This window comes from Neophocaena asiaeorientalis, unplaced genomic scaffold (assembly GCF_003031525.2).
Source record: "Neophocaena asiaeorientalis asiaeorientalis breed wild unplaced genomic scaffold, Neophocaena_asiaeorientalis_V1.1 scaffold51, whole genome shotgun sequence".
Classification (NCBI taxonomy): domain Eukaryota; kingdom Metazoa; phylum Chordata; class Mammalia; order Artiodactyla; family Phocoenidae; genus Neophocaena; species Neophocaena asiaeorientalis.
The window spans coordinates 2,184,942-2,204,159 of NW_020173335.1; the positions used below are offsets into that span (position 1 = coordinate 2,184,942).

The 19,218-nt window shown below is 43.5% G+C and overlaps 1 long non-coding RNA gene across 2 annotated transcripts; it reads left to right on the plus strand.

Annotated features, from left to right (window-relative positions):
• Positions 1–17,928, plus strand: LOC112400400 (uncharacterized). 2 transcript variants are annotated; one of them, XR_003003396.1, is made up of 4 exons: positions 1–115; positions 906–1,048; positions 2,944–3,036; positions 17,797–17,928. It is a non-coding gene; the product is annotated as an uncharacterized LOC112400400 (long non-coding RNA). The 2 variants fall into 2 exon arrangements; XR_003003395.1 differs by having other exon boundaries at positions 42–1,048.
• Positions 17,929–19,218: the final 1,290 nt, after the last annotated feature.

The window sequence follows — 19,218 nt, forward strand, 5'->3', positions numbered from 1 at the left end:
CCGAAGGCGGCGGGGGTCCCCGGGGCGCTGCGTCCCTCGGAGCCCCGGAGAGCTGCAGGGCGGGTCTTTGTCGCGTTGAGACAAAGCCGCTGAACCTGGGCCGTCGCCTGTGCAGGTGCGCGGGCTCGTTCGCGGGAGGCGTGCGCTGGGGGAGCGGGCTTCCTGTACGAGGTCGCCGCTCAGGGGTTGATTGGACGGAATCTCGACACAACCCCGGGCACTGGCGCTTGTGCCGGGTCCACGTGAGAGTTCTCCGGGTTTGCTTTTATGAGGTTTTGGGTTTTTTTAATATTTGGTCGAGTAATTTGTTGTTTGGCATCTTGGGCCACCATCCCATAGTTACGTAAAAAGTTGCACGTGGAATTCACTATGTAGATTTAGAAACTTAAGCTATTTTAGAACAAGGGACTGCTTTCCTAATCATGTAACAGGGCACATCCTAACCTGATAACAGGCAGACGCTGTTTGGTGTGGGGAAGGGAGGTCTTACCGTGGTAACTGAGTTCACTCACCTGCCAGCCCCTCCCTGGGTCTGTGAGAACTCCCGGCTGCGGTGTGAGGGACCAGCCTTCCAGCGCTGGCTGCCCAGCTTTCACACGGTGGTGAGATCCCGACCCACACCATGTCCTGCGTGAGCCGCGGTCACTGAGCGCTTCACCTGGATTCTCTTAGACTTGTTGGAAGGAGGACTCCTGGAGACTCAAAAAGGCAAATGTATTTCCATGAATAGAAATATAATCCAAGATATCTCTTCTGGGCCCAATTTAATTTGCATTATCATTTTTTATTGCGTAGGTTTCTGGCCTTGGTGGGAAACTAGCTGTGAGTGAAGATGTGCTGAAATTTCACAAAAGTATGGGAAAGGTGGTAGAAATTGAAACGCAGTCATTTTTCTTTTCCTTCAGATTTTCACCATTAAAATGGTGAATTAAATGTTCATGCTGGTTCATCCTTTCCCATGATGGAGTGTGCACAGAACCCTGATTTGCAGCTCTGCTGTTTCTCTCTGTTTATTGAAAGCATCTGCCTCACAGGACTGCGAGTACTGGTCAGTATCCTGTATTTCAGGTATTGGGCTCATCTGTTATGATTTTATTAAGACAAGGTCCTGAGTCATATTATGGCTGGCCACACACCACCATTCCTTACCCCATCCTTGGTCAGAAAATGTCTTTTATTCTTAAAACTAAAATCTGCATACTCGTGGTGTGCCTAGCAGCTTTTGCAACAGCGTACCAAAAAGGAATTTGGTATGGTGTCCTTGGTTCCTCACCTCCAAGGGCTGTTCCTGTCCCCCCCCCCACCCCGTCCAAGTCTGTGGGATCATCCACAAGGGACAATTAAAAACTCAGCTGCCCCGCCATCTTTCTCAATTTTGGACCTGACTGGGCAGCTCTAAAGGAAAAGTGTGCATTTACAACTAAAGACAACACTTCAGTTAGGGGAGAAAAAAGGAACTGAAATGGTGCCCTTCTCCCACTTTGCTTCCTCTCAACTCCACGTTGTTCCTCATCCTGGTTCTGACCACACCTTTCTCGCTTTGAATTTTAAGTGTTACAAAAATCCTAACCCACCGAGTTCTGGGAGACAGCTCCAGACAGCCCTTGCACCCCAGCTTCACTGTTTCTCCTCCTGGCTGTTCCGGGCCTCTTCAGAAACCCCTCAAGTCCCCTGGCATCTGTTGGTCACTGTTTCAGCCCTGAGGCTTAGCGCCGTCCCAGGCTCCAGCACTGGTCCTTCCATAGTCTCATACACCTCATCCTCCGTCTTGGACAGTAATCTGCCGGCTGCTCCTGCAGGCGGCCGTGGAAAGGAGGAGGAACCCAAACAATATCCTGAGGGTCTGGAGACGCAGAATAGGTCTCAGATGGGGAAGGCTGACTTCCTGGTCCTATTCCATTCTGAGTCCCGGTGAGCGTTCCCTCCAGTCTGAGTGTGAGTTCTGCAAATTGCTTTAGGTGTTTTGCTTCCACAATTAGAATGTCGTGGAGCCTGTAGCCTACCCGATACCTGTTACCCCCTTCTTCCCAACAGAAGCCCAGTTTTGTTCAGGTGTCCGTTCCTCCCTCAGGCCTGCGCGCCTCAGGGAAGACCGACACTGTCCCCAGCCTGAGTCTGAAAGATCTACGGGAAATCCCGTTGCTTTTGCAAGGTGGTAGCTCAGGAATGAGCTAATGGGGAACAGGAGGCAAGAGGGAAAGGAGCTGGAGGGGAAGGAGGTGTTCTGTAAGTTTCTGCACTCTTCATAGAGAGCTATAAGGAGGGAGGTGGGGTTTTCCCTTCCTTTGGAGGCTGTATGTCTATGTGTAACGCGATAGTTCTTTTGCTGCAGCCTGAGCATGAAACCAGCCAGAGCAGGGAGGTGTGTCCCTCAATAACATTATTGAGCCACAGTCCCTGTACCCCGGCTGACCTTCCCCATTCAGTGAGATAATTTGCTAGTATCTGAAGCCAAAAGCAGTGTATAAGAAAGGGTCCTGTTTTCTGTCCTCAATTGCTTGTTATTTGAGGCAAATAAACCCTACCTGCTTAACTTTCAGTGTACCAGGGAAACAGTCATCACCAATGGACCTCCTCTATTGTTTTCATATTTTGATGTCATTTTGCAAATCATTTATAAGAGGCAAGAATAAAGGAATGGTGAAAATAATTTTTAAATTCATTTTTATTGGAGTATTGTTGCTTTACAATGTTGTGTTAGTTTCTGCTGTACAGCAAAGTGAATCAGCCACACATACACATATATCCTCTTTTTTGGGTTTCTTTCCCGTTTAGGTCACCGCAGAGCATTGAGTAGAGTTCCCTTTGCTATACACAGGCTAGGTTCTTGTTAGTTGTCTATGTTATACATAGTTGTGTGAAAAATAATTTTTAAATAAATTTTAAAAAGAATTTAAACATAGCAAACTCAATTTTTTATTGCATATTTTCCTACATTTGAAGGAGCATTACCCTAACTGGCCCTGAATACAACTATTGACAGGACCGAGGATTATGGATTTTTGCATCTCCAGCTCCGTACGTGGATTCTGTGAGGTAATCAGTAGCAGGGATGTGGGGTTTTTTGAACAAATTAAATGTAAAAATGTTGATCTGATACTGTTACTTCTCAGTTTAAAAAACTGCCCACAAGACATTCCTTCTTCCAAATTAAAAAAAAAAAAGTTTCTTTTCAGGTAATATTTACCTATTTATTAATGCCTCTAAGGTGTGTAACTTTGGTCCAGGCACTTAAATTCATGTACATATTTCAGATTCTGTGGACTGTGTTTCACCTCCAGAGGTGAGGTCTTGGGAGCGATACAGAAGCCCTCTCCCACACACTCATCCACACTCAAACGCAGTGCGCAACACTTAGAGGATGAAGGGAGGCACAAAGGTGGTTATGGTCATGTGCCCGTCTGCAAGCTGGGCTAAGTAGAAATAGCTACACATAACATGTGTGTGACCCTCCTTCCTTCTTTTTTTTTTTCTTCTTTGTTCACTTGTTCATTTGACAGGGGTTTTATTTTGGGGGTCTGATGACCGCTTAAGTCAGTAGTTCAACAGACATCATACTTCATTGCTCTTCAATCGTGAATTCTACGTGAATTCATCCAGTTCTCGTATTTAGCCAGTAGTCATCTGGTGTGCCAATGCCACCTGTGCCCTAGCCACTGACTCTTCCCTGTCTGTTGCACAAAAATTACTTTGGAATTCTGCTTCAAACTGGGACTTGCCCACCCACATTCTGCCCCACCTCCCCTTCCTCAAAGCCCACTAAAACGACAGCAGAGGAATAAGAAGGTGTCGGCCTGCAAGGAACAAGGACAAAGGGCAGGAGAGATTTCCACAAACATTTGGCCAAGGACAAGTGTTTGCAGGTGGAAAGTGGATGAAGGAGGAGTAACTAGTTGATCAGAGAGGAGGAGTTCAAACCCAAGAATGAAGACGCAGGCCAGCCCCCCCGAGACTCTGAAGCCTCTGCACTTGGGAGGTGAGGGTCCCTGAAGGATGGGTGACGGTCTACGCGTGAACTAGTTAGACCCCAGGGCCCTTCTCTCCTCACCCTGCACTACCAGGCACCGTCTATCCATCCGTGGGCCAAAGAGGGGCATCAGGTGAGTGCCTGGCCAGAGGGAGAGGATGGCGGCAGACAAAAGCTCTCCAGACATCTGCCGTGGCAGGAGCCCAGTGGAAGGCCGGTCCTCTACTAGAGCACCTGCTTGTGGATTTCACAGATCTACTCCACACAGAGAATTTCTTCTAAAATGTTTAGAGTCTCACTCCTCAGTATGAGGGGCAGTCCAGGAATCGGTAACCATGTGATGAACACCTGCAACGTGGTAAGGAAAATACACACAGAAGTGAAAGGGAACTGGAGCAAACAGACAATGCAAGGAGAAAGGGACTTCAAAGCTGTAATTGATTAATAGCATCAAAGGGACAAAGTAAGATATGCCTGTAACACAAAAACAGGAAGCGATGAAAGAAGAACACTCAACAAGAAAGCTCTCTTGAAAATTAAATATATGATGTAAATAAAATATTCAGTGAAAAGAACTGAAGGATAAAGTTGGGAAAGATGGAAAATAGAAGAGGAAAGATGAGAATGTTGGTGAATCCATCCAGAGAATTACTAATAGGAGCTTCAGAAAGGAGATCAGAGAAAACAGTGGGGAGCAAATCATCAAAGAAATAATAAAAGAAAATTTCCCATACCTGAAGGAGAGGTGTCCCCATATGGATAGGGCCTGCCCAGAACAGGACATGTCCTTGAACTTCAAGGCATTTCATCATTAAATTTCAGAACATCTTGGATAAGGGAAAAAAAACTGTAAAACCTTTCAGAGAGAAAAGCTAATCAAAAAATGGAGCAGGGGGTTTCCCTGGTGGCGCAGTGGTTGAGAGCGGAGCAACTGGGCCCGTGAGCCACAACTACTGAGCCTGCGTGTCTGGAGCCTGTGCTCTGCAGCGGGAGAGGCTGCGATAGTGAGAGGCCCACGCCCCGCGGTGAAGAGGGGCCCCCACTCGCCGCAACTGGAGAAAGCCCTCGCACAGAAACAAAGACCCAACACAGCCAAAAATAAATAAATCAAAAAACAAACAAACATGGGTCTCCTGCCCCACCCTTCCCCACAGCCAGTCCCAGCCCTACAGGTTACCACCTTCAACTTTTCTAGCTAGCTTCACTGATATCTTCCTCCATCTCTTTAAAAAGTCATATGCTTCTGTCACTGTTTCTTGATTTGCCAATTTAAGTCCTTGTCTGTTGACTTCTCGCCATTGTGAATAAATACTAGACTATCCCTCCCTTACCCCGACCCCACTTTTCTACCCTCCCCCAGCATAGTTACGTATAATTTTTGTTAAATCAGTAGCTGACGTTACATTAGTGAGACTATATAAATATCGGTCACTCAGTGACCAAGAGCCAACTAACGCATTGCAACCACTTTTTCTTTTCCTGCACACGCTTTCTTATTTTCTGAAGTTAATAATTGCCTCATTTTATCATTTGTTTGGTTTTCCAGCTACCTATTGTTAATTTTTCCCCAATGTTCCAGCACCTCTGCCATATACTTATTAAGAATATACTCCTTACACTCGAATACTTCCGTTCTGTCTTCCTTAGCTACCTCTGGAGCCCCTTCCCTTCTCCTGCCCCTAGCCTGTTGTTTTCTAGAGGTCCTGGGTCGCCCTTCCTGCCACCTTGCTGCTTTTTTTCCTAGTATCTTCTTGCCTGTATCTTCCCTTTTCTTGTTTTAATCCCCTATTTTGCTAAAGTACGTACATCTTCCAGCTGCCTGAAGAAGAATGGAGGTACAATGTTTGAGAACTTGTGTATCTAAAAGTGTGTGTATTCTACACTACTGATTTATGGTTTAGTTTAGTCCAGGATCCTAGGATGAAAACAGTCTTCCCTTTGAACGTTTAAGGTGCCGCTCTGTTGTCTGCCGCCATCAAGAGCAGCTAGAAACGGCTCTGATGCTGTTCTGAGTCCTGCTGCTTTTTTTTTTTTTCCGGTACGCGGGCCTCTCACTGTTGTGGCCTCTCCCGTTGCGCAGCACAGGCTCCGGACGTGCAGGCTCAGCGGCCATGGCTCACGGGCCCAGTCGCTCCGCGGCATGTGGGATCTTCCCAGACCAGGGATCGAACCCGTGTCCCCTTTACTGGCAGGTGGATTCTTAACCACTGTGCCACCAGGGAAGCCCCCGCTGGGTTTTATTATAAAGCCTTTTAGTACTGTTTGACTTTTTATTTTATTTTTAAATAAACATAAACAAAAAATAAACAAACAAAAAAATAAAACATCTTTATTGGAGTATAATTGCTTTACAAGGGTGTGTTAGTTTCTGCTGTATAACAAAGTGAATCAGCTACAGGTATACATATATCCCCATATCTCCTCCCTCTTGCGTCTCCCTCCCTCCCATCCTCCCTATCCCACCCCACTAGGTGGTCACAAAGCACTGAGCTGATCTCCCTGTGCTATGCGGCTGCTTCCCACTAGCTATCTCTTTTACATTTGGTAGTGTATATATGTCCATGCCACTCTCTTACTTCATCCCAGCTTACCCTTCCCCCTCCCCGTGTCCTCAAGTCCATTCTCAACGTCTCTGTCTTTATTCCTGTCCTGCCCCTAGGTTCTTCAGAACCATTTATTTTCTTAGATTCCATATATATGTGTTAGCATACAGTATTTGCTTTTCTCTTTCTGACTTAACCTCACTCTGTGTGACAGACTCTAGGTCCATCCACCTCACTACAAATAACTCAATTTTGTTTCTTTTTATGGCTGAGTAATATTCCATTGTATATATGTGCCACATCTTCTTTATCCATTCCTCTGTTGATGGACACTTAGGTTGCTTCCAGGTCCTGGCTATTGTAAATAGTGCTGCAGTGAACATTGTGGTGTATGTAGCTTTTTGAATTATGGTTTTCTCAGGGTATATGCCCAGTAGTGGGATTGCTGGGTCATGTGGTAGTTCTATTTTTAGTTTTTTAAGGAACCTCCATACTGTTCTCCATAGCGGCTGTATCAATTTACATTCCCACCAACAGTGCAAGAGGGTTTCCTTTTCTCCACACCCTCTCCAGCATTTATTGTTTGTAGATATTTTGATGATGGCCATTCTGACCCATGTGAGGTGATACCTCATTGTTATTATTATTCTTTTAAAAGAAGATGTCGGGGGTAGGAGTTTATTAATTAATTTATTTTTGCTGTGTTGGGTCTTCGTTTCTGTGCGAGGGCTTTCTCTAGTTGTGACAAGCGGGGGCCACTCTTCATGGCGGTGCGCGGGCCTCTCACTATTGCGGCCTCTCTTGTTGTGGAGCACAGGCTCTAGACGTGCAAGCTCAGTAGCTGTGGCTCACGGGTGTGACACGGGATGCTCACATCCCGCGGCATGTGGGATCTTCCCAGACCAGGGCTCGAACCCGTGTCCCCTGCATTGGCAGGCAGATTCTCAACCACTGCGCCACCACAGAAGCCCCTTCACTGTAATTTTGATTTGCATTTCTCTAATGATTAGTGATGCTGAGCATCCTTCCATGTGATTGTTGGCAATCTGTGTATCTTCTTTGGAAACTATTTGACTTTTTAAATGATAGATATGAATGTGCTTGTGTGTGTGTGTGTTTTCCTTTGATAAAAAGTAAAGTTTGTCTTTAAACAGTCTCACTTGTGGACATTGTTCAAGTCCTATTTCTGGGCCTGATCCTGTGAGATTCCAGTCTAGTGAGAGTGGGACTCAGGAAATGAACTTTACATAGAACCTCAACAAATTCGGATGCGAGGACTTTCTGGTGGTGCAGTGGTTAGGAGTCCACCTGCCAGTGCAGGCGATACGGGTTCAAGCCCTGGTCCAGGAAGATCCCACATGCCGCGGAGCAACTAAGCCCGTGCACCACAACTGCTGAGCCCACGTGCCACAGCTACTGAAGCCTGCATGCCTAGAGTCCGTGCTTTGCAACAAGAGAGGCCGCCGCCGTGAGAAGCCCACGCACCGCAACGAAGAGCAGCCCCTGCTCGCCACAACTAGAGAAAGCCTGCGCACAGCAACGAACACCCAAGGCAGCCAAAAATAAATAAATTAATTAAAAAAAAAAAGAGAACTGGATGCAGATGGTTTGTGGACAATACTTTGAGAAACATCACTCAGATCCCCTGAAATTCTACACAAAGTCTTGCAAGAATGTGCGGTTTTTTGGAGAAAGACCATACTTTTAAGATTCTCTTTGATGCCCCCAAACCCAAAAGTTTAAGCATTGCTGTTCTCTGTCTGCATTCCTTCCAAGAATAATTGAGATTCCATTCATTAATTAAGGTCAAAAGCACAGCTAATTATTGTTGTAGTGACTTAAATACTTTGTAAAACTCATCAATGTTATAGACTGGAACGCACTGGCTGAATTTTCAGTCCATTGCTTAGCACATTACCAAGGCGAATAGCAGTGCATTAGTACTTCAGTGCATTGAATATAAATCGAGTGGCTTGATACACTAACGCAAGTGTAAATCAACTATACTTCAATTAAAAAAAAAATCCAGTGGCTTGAAAAAGTTCATGTGGATCCATTGGCACCTACCAGTGATGTTGACCAAGCCTATAGTTAAATTTTATTCAGTTGAAAAAAACGTGCATATGTTGTCATTCAGTGGTATCTTTATATAATAATGCCACATAAATAGTGCTGGAGTCCAACTAGAAAAGTTAATGCAGGTATTTTGACAACCTTGTACTTTTATTCAACATTTTAGTAACTTTATGGTGTAAGCCAGCCTTTCTCAAATTTATTTAACCTTTCAACCTTTTAAAAATTGTTTTTGTCTTTATAAAACACGAGAGGAGTTCATGAGTTGTGATTTGGATTAAACTAGACAGCAAAATATGATTTCAGATTAATTGCTGGAAGGAATTAAATTTGGATTCATACGTTTCCTTTAAACCTTGTTATACATTAAGAAGTTAGAGCAGTTACTTTTTTATTTTAGTGACTATAAAAAGTATAAAGTATTTTTAAAAGATACATTACATAGACCAGCACAAACCAGTAGCCAAGTTAGTATTTGTTATATGAATAACAACATATAGCATGGCAATTGTTAGTTATTTAAGCAGACTGTATGCCAATTTGCATATCAAATGTTTCTTATTAATAGATCAGTCATCTCTGATATTCTTAGGTGTGGCACACTATTTCTTAAAAATAATAGCAAGGCCATCCGTAACACTTACTGTGTCCCAGACCTTGTCCTAAGCATTTTCTTGTTGTTAGTTCATCTAAACCTGGCAACAACCCTATGAGGGAAGTAGTATTATCACTCCCATTTTACAGATGAGAAAACTGATACACGCAGTTAAGTAGCTGTGCACAGCTAATGAACAGCCAAGCAATGATTAGAAACCATCAGTCTGGCACTAGAATCTTATCCTTTTGACTACTCTCACAAGACAAACTATTACAGAAAAACAATCACATAAGCAATTATATCAATATACTGTACAATAAAATATCAAATGAAATATGCATGATACCTCTTGTTTAACAGGCAAAGATTTTGCATCATTCTTTGATATCCTTGAACTAATATTTCTATTTCACTTCTCCCACATAATTTTATCTTAATGTAAAACAATTTGCATACTTCAAAATCTTTGATTATTCAATTATACTCTGTAACAAAATATGTATATAAATTTAATTTTCTGGGCTAATAAAGCTCTAAATTAAAATATCCTATCATTCTAGTTCAAAATTTATCAATATAACAAAAATTTATAATTCTTAAACATAAAAAATCAAATTGTGCTATAAATGCATTTCTCAATGACAGATAAAGCTAAGATTCACCTTATTCACTCTTATGGATAAATATTACTCATTGCAAGAATCAGACAGGTTCAACATTAATTCATACTTTTCCTTTGTTGTTATAGACGTAAACGCTGAGAAACTGTATTTACGTAAATAAGTAGATGAGAATGGAAGGAATTTTGTTACAGCATTATAGTTTTTTCCAAGTCAAATTTTAAAAAAATCACTATGTTCTAAACATTAAAAATTAGACTGGTGTCCAACATATGAAAAACTCACTGTTAGAAGTTAGCATTAACTTCCAACTGTTTTTCATGGACTTTCTATTCTCTTCTACGTATTTGTGTTTTCCTTTCCAGTCAATTATGAGACTCTCGTCATTACAGATTTAGAGGATATTTTGATTTCCGTCAAGGGCCAAGTCCCTCACTTACTCTCATTCTCATAAAAAAATTTTTTTGGCTCTTATTTACCTTTCCCAATCAATTTTATATCAACTTGTCAATTTTGTAAAAATCTGGGTTGGGATGTTTACTGAAGTGCACTGCATTTTAGATGAATTTGGGCATATTTGATATTGTTCCAATACTGACTCTTCCCACCCAGGAACTCAGAAAGTCTCTCCACCTCTGCAAGCCTTGTTTCATGTCCCACAATGAAGTTTCATAGTTTTTGTTTCATGGGTTTCGCATATTTTTTTCTGAATTTAAGATACATATATTTTGACTACTTCAAAGGCATTCTTCCTTCCTTCCTTCTTCTTTTTTTCCTCTTGCCATCCCAAATAGATTGCAAACCCTTGTGGGATTGGAAATGGACTGCCTTATAACCTCCTAAGTGCCTAGGACAAAGCTGTGCTGGAACGGTTAAGGAAAGAAATACTTGTTGAAGAAATCAATGAATGAAGTCCTGATTCATAAACTAGAAACGCGACAGGAATAATCTGGGAGAGATTCTTGGAAAGGATTCAAAAGAATTATAGTTCCTTAAAACTGGATGATAGTGTGGCTTGATTCTACCGCATGGCAGATTTGACAAGCCGTGTGATTTTTTTTTTTTAACTAAAGAGACAAAATGACCTGGATATTGGACAGAGTCTCCCAGTGTGGATTCACTCAGAGACGCAGAAGACATAAATATTTGCTTCTCATTTCCTAAGGCTTTGAGAAAAATGCTCAAGTTTTTCCACCTGTGAGGGTTCCAGAAACATTATTTTCACTGAACATTAAGGATCATTTAAAATTTTCTTGTAAGAAGGATGTCTGGGGAGTTCCCTGGGGGCCTAGTGGTGAGGATTTGGCACTTTCACTGCCGTGGCCCTGGGTTCAACCCCTGGTCGGCGAGCTGAGGTCCCGTAAGCCGCGTGGACTTGGGGTCTCCTTCCTCCTCGAGGCCACTTTGGAACTCCTCCCCTCCTCCCATCCCCAGCTTTGAATCTCACGTCATCAGATACACCACCTCCTGTGCCTCACTGCCCTTTGCCCTTATTTCTCAGAGATTTTAGCAGCTGGCGCCCTGTCCTCGTCTCCAGGAAAAATCCTGTCATGATTCTAAGTCATTTCAATATCCGTTTGGCTCGGGCTTCAGCTTTCCAGCCCTCAGCCCCTTGACTTCCTTTCTTCCTAGGCTTTTGCCTGGGTCAGTCATGCACCGTGAGATCACACCCTAGAGCTTGACCTCATACTCTCAATGGCCAGCATGCTCTGGTACCACCACTGCCACCCTCGGCGCCTCTGGTCCCTGACACCCTGTTCCTGTGCTGAGGTCTGCAGCCCCTCGACCCACCACCTCTCGGTCATGGCTCAGCCCCCGGACCCCCTCTCTCCTCCTTACCTAGCATACTTTCCTTGGTCAATTACTATTTCACTCCCTTGCAGAGAGTTCTAATTATCCACCTGCCCTATCCATCCTCCTTCCTTCCAAGATGCTAGAATTATAGCTGAGCACACAGCTGGCCATATACACGACATTTCCTGGGCTTCCTTGATTTAAATGTGGCCGTAGGACTAACCTTTTACCAACGGAATAAGAGCCTAAGTGATGTGCGACCCCTGCAGGCTGGGCCCTTAAAAGAAGCGCAGTGCTTTCTCCTCATGCGTTCTTTCCCCTCCTGATAACGGGTAAAGATGTGCCTGCTTCCCAGTACCCACGATTCAGATGGGAACAAAGCCCTATCACGAAAGACAAACGAGAGAGAAAGCCCCTCCCTCTGCCCCTTAAAGGATCCTCTGAAGCTGAGACCCAGTAACCTGGAACGGTCACTTCGGTCTGTGGCTTGAAATAGACATAAAATCTGCTTTAAGTCTCAGAATTAACGTTGGATTGCTTCGTTACAGCAGCCTAGCTTGACTCTAAAGAATACAGCTCTCGGGGCTTCCCTGGTGGCGCACTGGTTGAGAGTCCGCCTGCCGATGAGGGGGACGTGGGTTCGTGCCCCGGTCCGGGAAGATCCCACATGCCGCGGAGCGGCTGGGCCCGTGAGCCATGGCCGCTGAGCCTGCGCGTCCGGAGCCTGTGCTCCGCAGCGGGAGAGGCCGCAACAGTGAGAGGCCCGCGTACCGAAAAAAAAAAAAAAAAAGAATACAGCTTTCAACGCCCTTGGTTCTCTCCCGTCTGAATACTCCCCTGGAAAGACCACAAGCCTGGTTGAAACTCCACCTCTCCCTCCCCTGAGCTCATCCATGGTTTCTGGCCAGAGAAAAACTCTTGCCGATCAGGCTCACTTTAATTTCTGGACACTGAACTCCCAGTAGGCTTTGAACGCTGCCTGAGAATCACACCATCCCTCCCCCTCGCCCGGCCTCCGGGACAAACCATCCTCCTGGCCCAGACCTCCCACAGGGCATCCCCAGCCTCACGCTTGGCTGGTGACCCTGCGTTCTATTTCCCTGAGGGAACTGAAAGCTCCAGGATTTCAAGGCGCGCCTGTCTCCTATGTCCAGAGCCTCTCGCACCCGTGCCCACCTCCTGTTACTGTGGGCGACCGGTCCGTTCTTCCACGTTTGCACCAGATCTCAAAACTTCTTCTCTATGCAGAAACTTTACCCTAGCCATTCTCCCTTCTCTCCGGCACCATCGCATTTTCTCTCTCTGCTTCACCTTCCCCATAGCATACAAATGTTCCTTCATTTCTCCCACCTTGAAAAAAATCTAAAAAGCCTTTCAAGCGCCCTTTCCTTATGGCTATCCCTTCAGCACTGCTGCTGCTTTTTTATATGTCTTGAATTTAGCTTTTGTCTTTTTGTTTTAAATTATTTTGAAAAACTTCAAGCATACACAAAGGTAGAAAGACATATATCATTACCCAGTTTCAAAGACTGTAAACATTTTGTCAATCTTATTTCATGCACCTGCCTTCCCTAAATCTGGAGTATCTTAAACCAAATCCCAGACGTCGTATCATTCACCTGTAAATCATCCACTGTACATCTCTAACACATAATGACTCTAAAAAATGCCAGTCACAATACCAATATCATGCAACAAATCTACAATAAATACATGATCAGGGTTTAAATTTTCTAGTCTCAAAAACATCTTTCTTTTATAATAGATTGACTCAACTCAGGCACTCAACATATTGGATTTAGAGGTGGTTTTTCGTCTCTAACAGTTTCGCCCCCTCCCCTCTTTTCATGCCATTTATGTTTTCTGGTTTTTTATACAAAGCTCATTTTCCCCGTGGAAGTCCCCACGTTCTGGATTCGGCTTACTGCATCCTCATGACTTTTCCAGCATGTTCCTGTCTCTCCTGTATTTCCTGTAAATTGATAGTAATAGCTTTTTTTTCCCCCATTTTTAAAAATCAAAGTTGATTTACAATGTTGTGTTAGTTTCAGGTGTACAGAGAAGTGATTCAGTTATATACATATAGAATACATATAATATATATATTTTCATATTCATTTCCATTATGGTTTATTACAGGATACTGAATATAGTTCCCTGCGCTATACTGTAGGTCCTTGTTGGTTATCTATTTCATATACAGCAGTGTGTACATGTTAACCCCAAACTCCTAATTTATCCCTCCCCCCCTTTCCCCTTGGCAACCACAGGTCTGTTCTCTATGCCTGTGAGTCTGTTTCTGTTTCTTAGACAAGTTCATTCGTGTCCTATTTTAGATTCCTCATATAAGTGTGATATCACATGGTATTTATCTTTCTCTGGCTGACTTCACTTAGTGTGCTCATCTCCAGGTCCATCCATGTTGCTGCAAGTGGCATTATTTCATTCTTTTTCTGGATGAGCGGTAGTAACATCTTGGGGCTTGATTCTCTGCTTTCTGGAACCCACCTCGGTCTCGCATTCACCCTCCCACCATCTAAGACTGTGTGTGGTCAGGCTCCTTGATGACCCACATCCCTACGACAGACGGAATGGCCTGTTCTCAGGCCCCTCTTCCCGCTCCAACGGCAGTGTGGGAACTTGTCACTGTGCCCCCTGGGTGACCTCCTTTGTCTGGCTCGCAGGACTCCATCCTTGGGTTCTGCACTTAGCCTCGCTTGTTGCTCCTTCCCCGTCTGTTCTGTGGCTCCTCTGACCACTCCTACCTCTACGTGTTGGTGCACTGGAGGATGCTTTTCCATTTCCCTTCTCTACATGCACTAACTAACTTGATGCTCTCATCCAGCCAGTTCTCAGGCTTTGCTGACCATTTTATATGTGCTGACTTCCTAATTTTAGAGCTTCGGCCCGGGTCCCTCCCGCAAACCCCAAATTCCTATAGCCAGCTGTTGAGCTGGTATTTCCATTTGCGTGTCTAACGAGCACCTCCACGTGGTCCTGCCTGTGACTGGACACCTGAGCTCCTTCCCAGTCTGCTCGCCCTTAGACTCCTTCATCACAGTTCATGGAAGGTCACCCTTACAGTTTTTCAGGTCAAAAATCTCAGAGTCATTCTAGACTCTTTCTCTCAACCCCAGATAGAATCTGTCATCAATCCGAGTGACTACTTTCACAACACACCCACAATCTGGATATCTCCCACCACCTCTACTGCTGTCATCTTGATGCCACCCTTTGCCATCTCGTGCCTCACCCCATCGCTCCTAACTGCTCCATCTCGCTCCCTGTTCTTAGCACAGCAGTTAGGGTGAGCTTTCAAAAGTGCAGGTCACCACCTCACTCCGGTAAGCATGGCCACCATCACAAAGTCTACAAACAGCAGATGCTGGAGAGGGTGTGGAGAAAAGGGAACGTCCTTCCTCCTGCACTGCTGGTGGGAATGTAAATTGGTGCAGCCAATACGGAGAACAGTATGGAGGTTCCTTAAAAAACTAAAAATAGAGTTACCATATGATCCAGCAATCCCACTCCTGGGCATATATCTGGACAAAACTGTAATTCAAAAAGATACATGCACCCCAGTGTTCACAGCAGCACTACTTGCAATAAGCAAGATATAGAAGCAACCTAAGTATCCATCAACAGAAGAATGGATAAAAAAGATGTGGTACATATATACAATGGAATGTTAGCCATAAAAAAGAATGAAATAATGTCATTTGCAGCAATATGGATGGACCTAGAGATTATCATACTAAGTAAGTCACACGAAGAGAAATATCATATGATATCACTTATATGTGGAATCTAAAAAAATGATACAAATGAACTTATTTACAAAACAGAAATAGACCCACAAGCATAGATAACAATCTTATGGTTACCAAAGGGGAAGGGGGAGAGGGATAAACTGGGAATTTGGGATTAACAGATACACACCGCTATATATAAAATAAATAAACAACAAGGACCTACTCTACAGCACAGGGAACTATGCTCAATACCTTGTAATAACCTATAAAAGAAAAGAATCTGAAAAATAATATATATGTATATATTCAGATGTGTATACATATGTGTGTATGTGTGTTTCTGTCCTGCTCCCCCAAAACAACTCTGCCATCTCCCGCATGGTCTCCCCCTTGCTCTCCCGACTCTGGCCACACTAGCCCTCCTGCTGTCCCACCACCCGCCTGCCTCTCCCTCCCCGTCCCTCTTCCTACCACCCCCAACCCCTCCACTCATCTTAGCTTTAGGTGCTCTGCCTGGGCTGGTCTTCCCACTGCATCAGCGCAGCTAACTCCCTCACTTCCTTCAGACTTTGCCTTTCCATCGAATCCTTTCCTGACTACCCTCTTCAGACTTCCATTCCCCTAGAAGTAGAATTGGTGGGTCAAAGAGCATAAGCATTTGAGTTTTCCTAAATCCTAAATTTGACCAAATTACTGTCACCAGCATGAGTATACAAGTTTCCCCTAGAGCCTGGCCAATTGAGGCTGTTAACAGCTTTTGAATTCTTGACACAGTGTAGTTTAATTTGCCTTTCTTTTCTCACGTGGGTTTGAACATGAGTTTAAGAGCCATTTCTGGCAATCTGTGTATCTTCTTTGGAGAAATGTCTATTTAGGTGGAGAATAGTATGGAAGTTTCTTAAAAAAACAAAAATAGAACTACCACATGACCCAGCAATCCCACTGCTGGGTATATACCCTGAGAAAACCATAATTCAAAAAGCTACATGTACCACAGTGTTCATTGCAGCACTATTTACAGTTGCCAGGACATGGAAGCAACCTAAGTGTCCAATGGAATATTACTCAGCCATAAAAAGAAACGAAATTGAGTTATTTGTAGTGAGGTGGATGGACCTAGAGTCTGTCATACAGAGAGAAGTCAGTCAGAAAGAGACAAACAAATACCGTATGCTAACACATATATATGGAATCTAAGAAAACAGTACTGATGAACCTAGTGGCAGGGCAGGAATAAAGACACACATGTAGAGAATGGACTTGAGGACACAGCAGGGGATTGGGAAGCTGGGATGAAGTGAGAGTGGCATGGACATATATACACTACCAAATGTAAAATAGATAGCTGGTGGGAAGCAGCCGCATAGCACGGTGAGATCAGCTCCATGCTTTGTGACCACCTAGAGGGGTGGGATGGTGGGGTGGGATAGGGTGGGTGGGATGGAGGCTCAAGAGGGAGGGGATATGGAGATATATGTATATGTGTAGCTGATTCACTTTGCTATACAGTAGAAACTAACAACAATGTAAAGCAATTATACTTCAATAAAGATATTAAAAATAAAATACAAATGCTACTACATTAAAAATAAGGAGCCATTTATATTTCCATTTCTGAAAACTGTAAGTTCATATTCCTCAGCCACTTTTCTAAGGATGTTGGTCTTCTCATTTACTTTGTAGAAGCTCTTTGTGAGCTACAGAAATAAGTACTTGCCTGTGGTAATAGTTGGAATTGCCAACTACAAACTGGCACCTGCCATCTACCTCTACAAGGATTAAATCATGAGACGCAGCAGCTGCTGACCTTAAACACCCCCTAAAAGGAGTTCAGGCTGGAGATCAGGAATGAGGCCCTCTGTGCTCTGGGAGAAACTGGCAGAACAGGTCTTCAGATAGATATTTTCAGGAGAAGATTTTATGAACCCAGTTTCTTGTATCTTCTCATACCTAGAAAAGCACTAAAATCCTTCATGGTGACATCTGCTCCTTGAGACTAGCAGCAAACTTCTGCCAAAACGTGTGCTTGACTGCACGTCCCCCCTTCACTAGAGTCACGTACATACTGACCTCCCCGCCCCCTGCCTCTTTGGAGCAGTTTCTCAGAGCTCTCTGAAATGCTGTCTCTCAGGCTCTAGTCCTCCTTTTGCCCCAAATAAAACTTAACTCACAACTCTCACATTGTGCATTTTTTTTCAGTCTACAGAATAAAATGTTCCCAGCTTGTCATATTTGACTTTATTTATGATTTTTCTATGCAGAAGTTTTAAAAATTGGAAGTCTATTTCATTAATATTTTCTTTTATGGGTTCTGAGTATTGTGTCATACTATAAAATCCCTCTCCCATCTGAGATAACTTTTTTTCTTTTCCATTTAAATCTTTTATGCATCTGGAATTCATTTTGGTACAAGATGTGCGTTACATGTCCGACTTTATTGCTTTTTCAGATGGTCCCCCATTTGCCCCGCACCGTTTGGTGAATGCTCCATGTTTTCTCCGTTGACATGAAATGCCTCCCAGGAGATTCTTGGGCAGACTTCATGGCTCCTGAGCTGAGCTTGTGGTGACAGTGGTTCCTCTTTGTAAAACTTCTCCAGGCGGGCAGAGACCTCAAACACGCCACTGAGAGCTGCAAACAAGTCAAACCTGCACCAGTACCGGCGTATGTGAGGTCTCCAAATTGCAGCCTGGAATGATGTGAGCGCACGATTCCCATCTAGTTGGTTTCTCCACTCCACATACCGTCTCTCCAATAAAGTCAGGAGGCGACAGGGAATAGTCACATGGTTTTGGTTGTTTGTTTTGCAGACTTTACTCCGTCAACATGTGAGGAAAACCCAAACTTAATATTTGCAAAGCACTTTGAACTATGAAGAAGAAAGGTGCTATGTCATCCTCGTGTTATCTTTTAGATTTTGAGCATGTTACTGTGACATCAGCATCCTAGGCTTAATGAAGTTTTATTTCAGCTAATATAAGTTCATCCTTCTGTGTTCAACTAGCTGTGAAACCAAGCCACTGGGCGTGGATTATGAGGGCTGAAGTTTTGGGGGGTGGGGTGAAATTTTTCAGAATTCGTGATAGCATATGAGACCACTGAAGCCAGTTTACCTGCCTTCTATCTACAAGGATGCTTTTTAAACTAGGACACACATCTATTGTTCAGTGATAATTATAGTGATAATGCTGACACTAAGATACTGCAAAATCCTGCTGCACCTTTTGAATTAAGTTCTGAATCATCAAAAATAATTATAAGAAATATAAGTTAAGTTTCAAGACAATTTGGCTGTGTTCCTTAATGGTTAGGAGTTTTGTTTAAGACACAGACAAGGGTGAATTTAATCTTGATTCTTCCGCCTTTTATCTGAGTAACTTTGAGCAAGTATCCCAACTTCTGTAAGCTTTAATTTCTCATATATAAAATGGTGATGATAATAGTACTTATTGTTATAGGCATTAATAAGAAAATCCATTTAAAACAAAATAAGGCACTTCCTATCTGACTGGCAAAGATCAAAAAGATCAATAACACCTCTGGAGGTGACCGTCTGGTGGAGACAGGTATACTGCTCAAGGGGGTGTATATCGATACAGCTACCACATAAAACAGTTTACAATATCTATCAATATCTATCAAATGCACACACATACCTCTACCAGCACTTCCTCTAGCTGGAATTTATTGAACAGATGTGCTTGTAAATGAGCAAATTGATAACTGTAGCAGATATTTATTGCAGTGCTGTTATAGTAAGAATAGAGTGGAAAAACCCTAAATATCCATCTATAAGCGTTTGTTCTGATGGACTCATGCAATCAAATACCATGCTGTAATAAAGAACAAGGAAATGTTTATGCCATCGAAT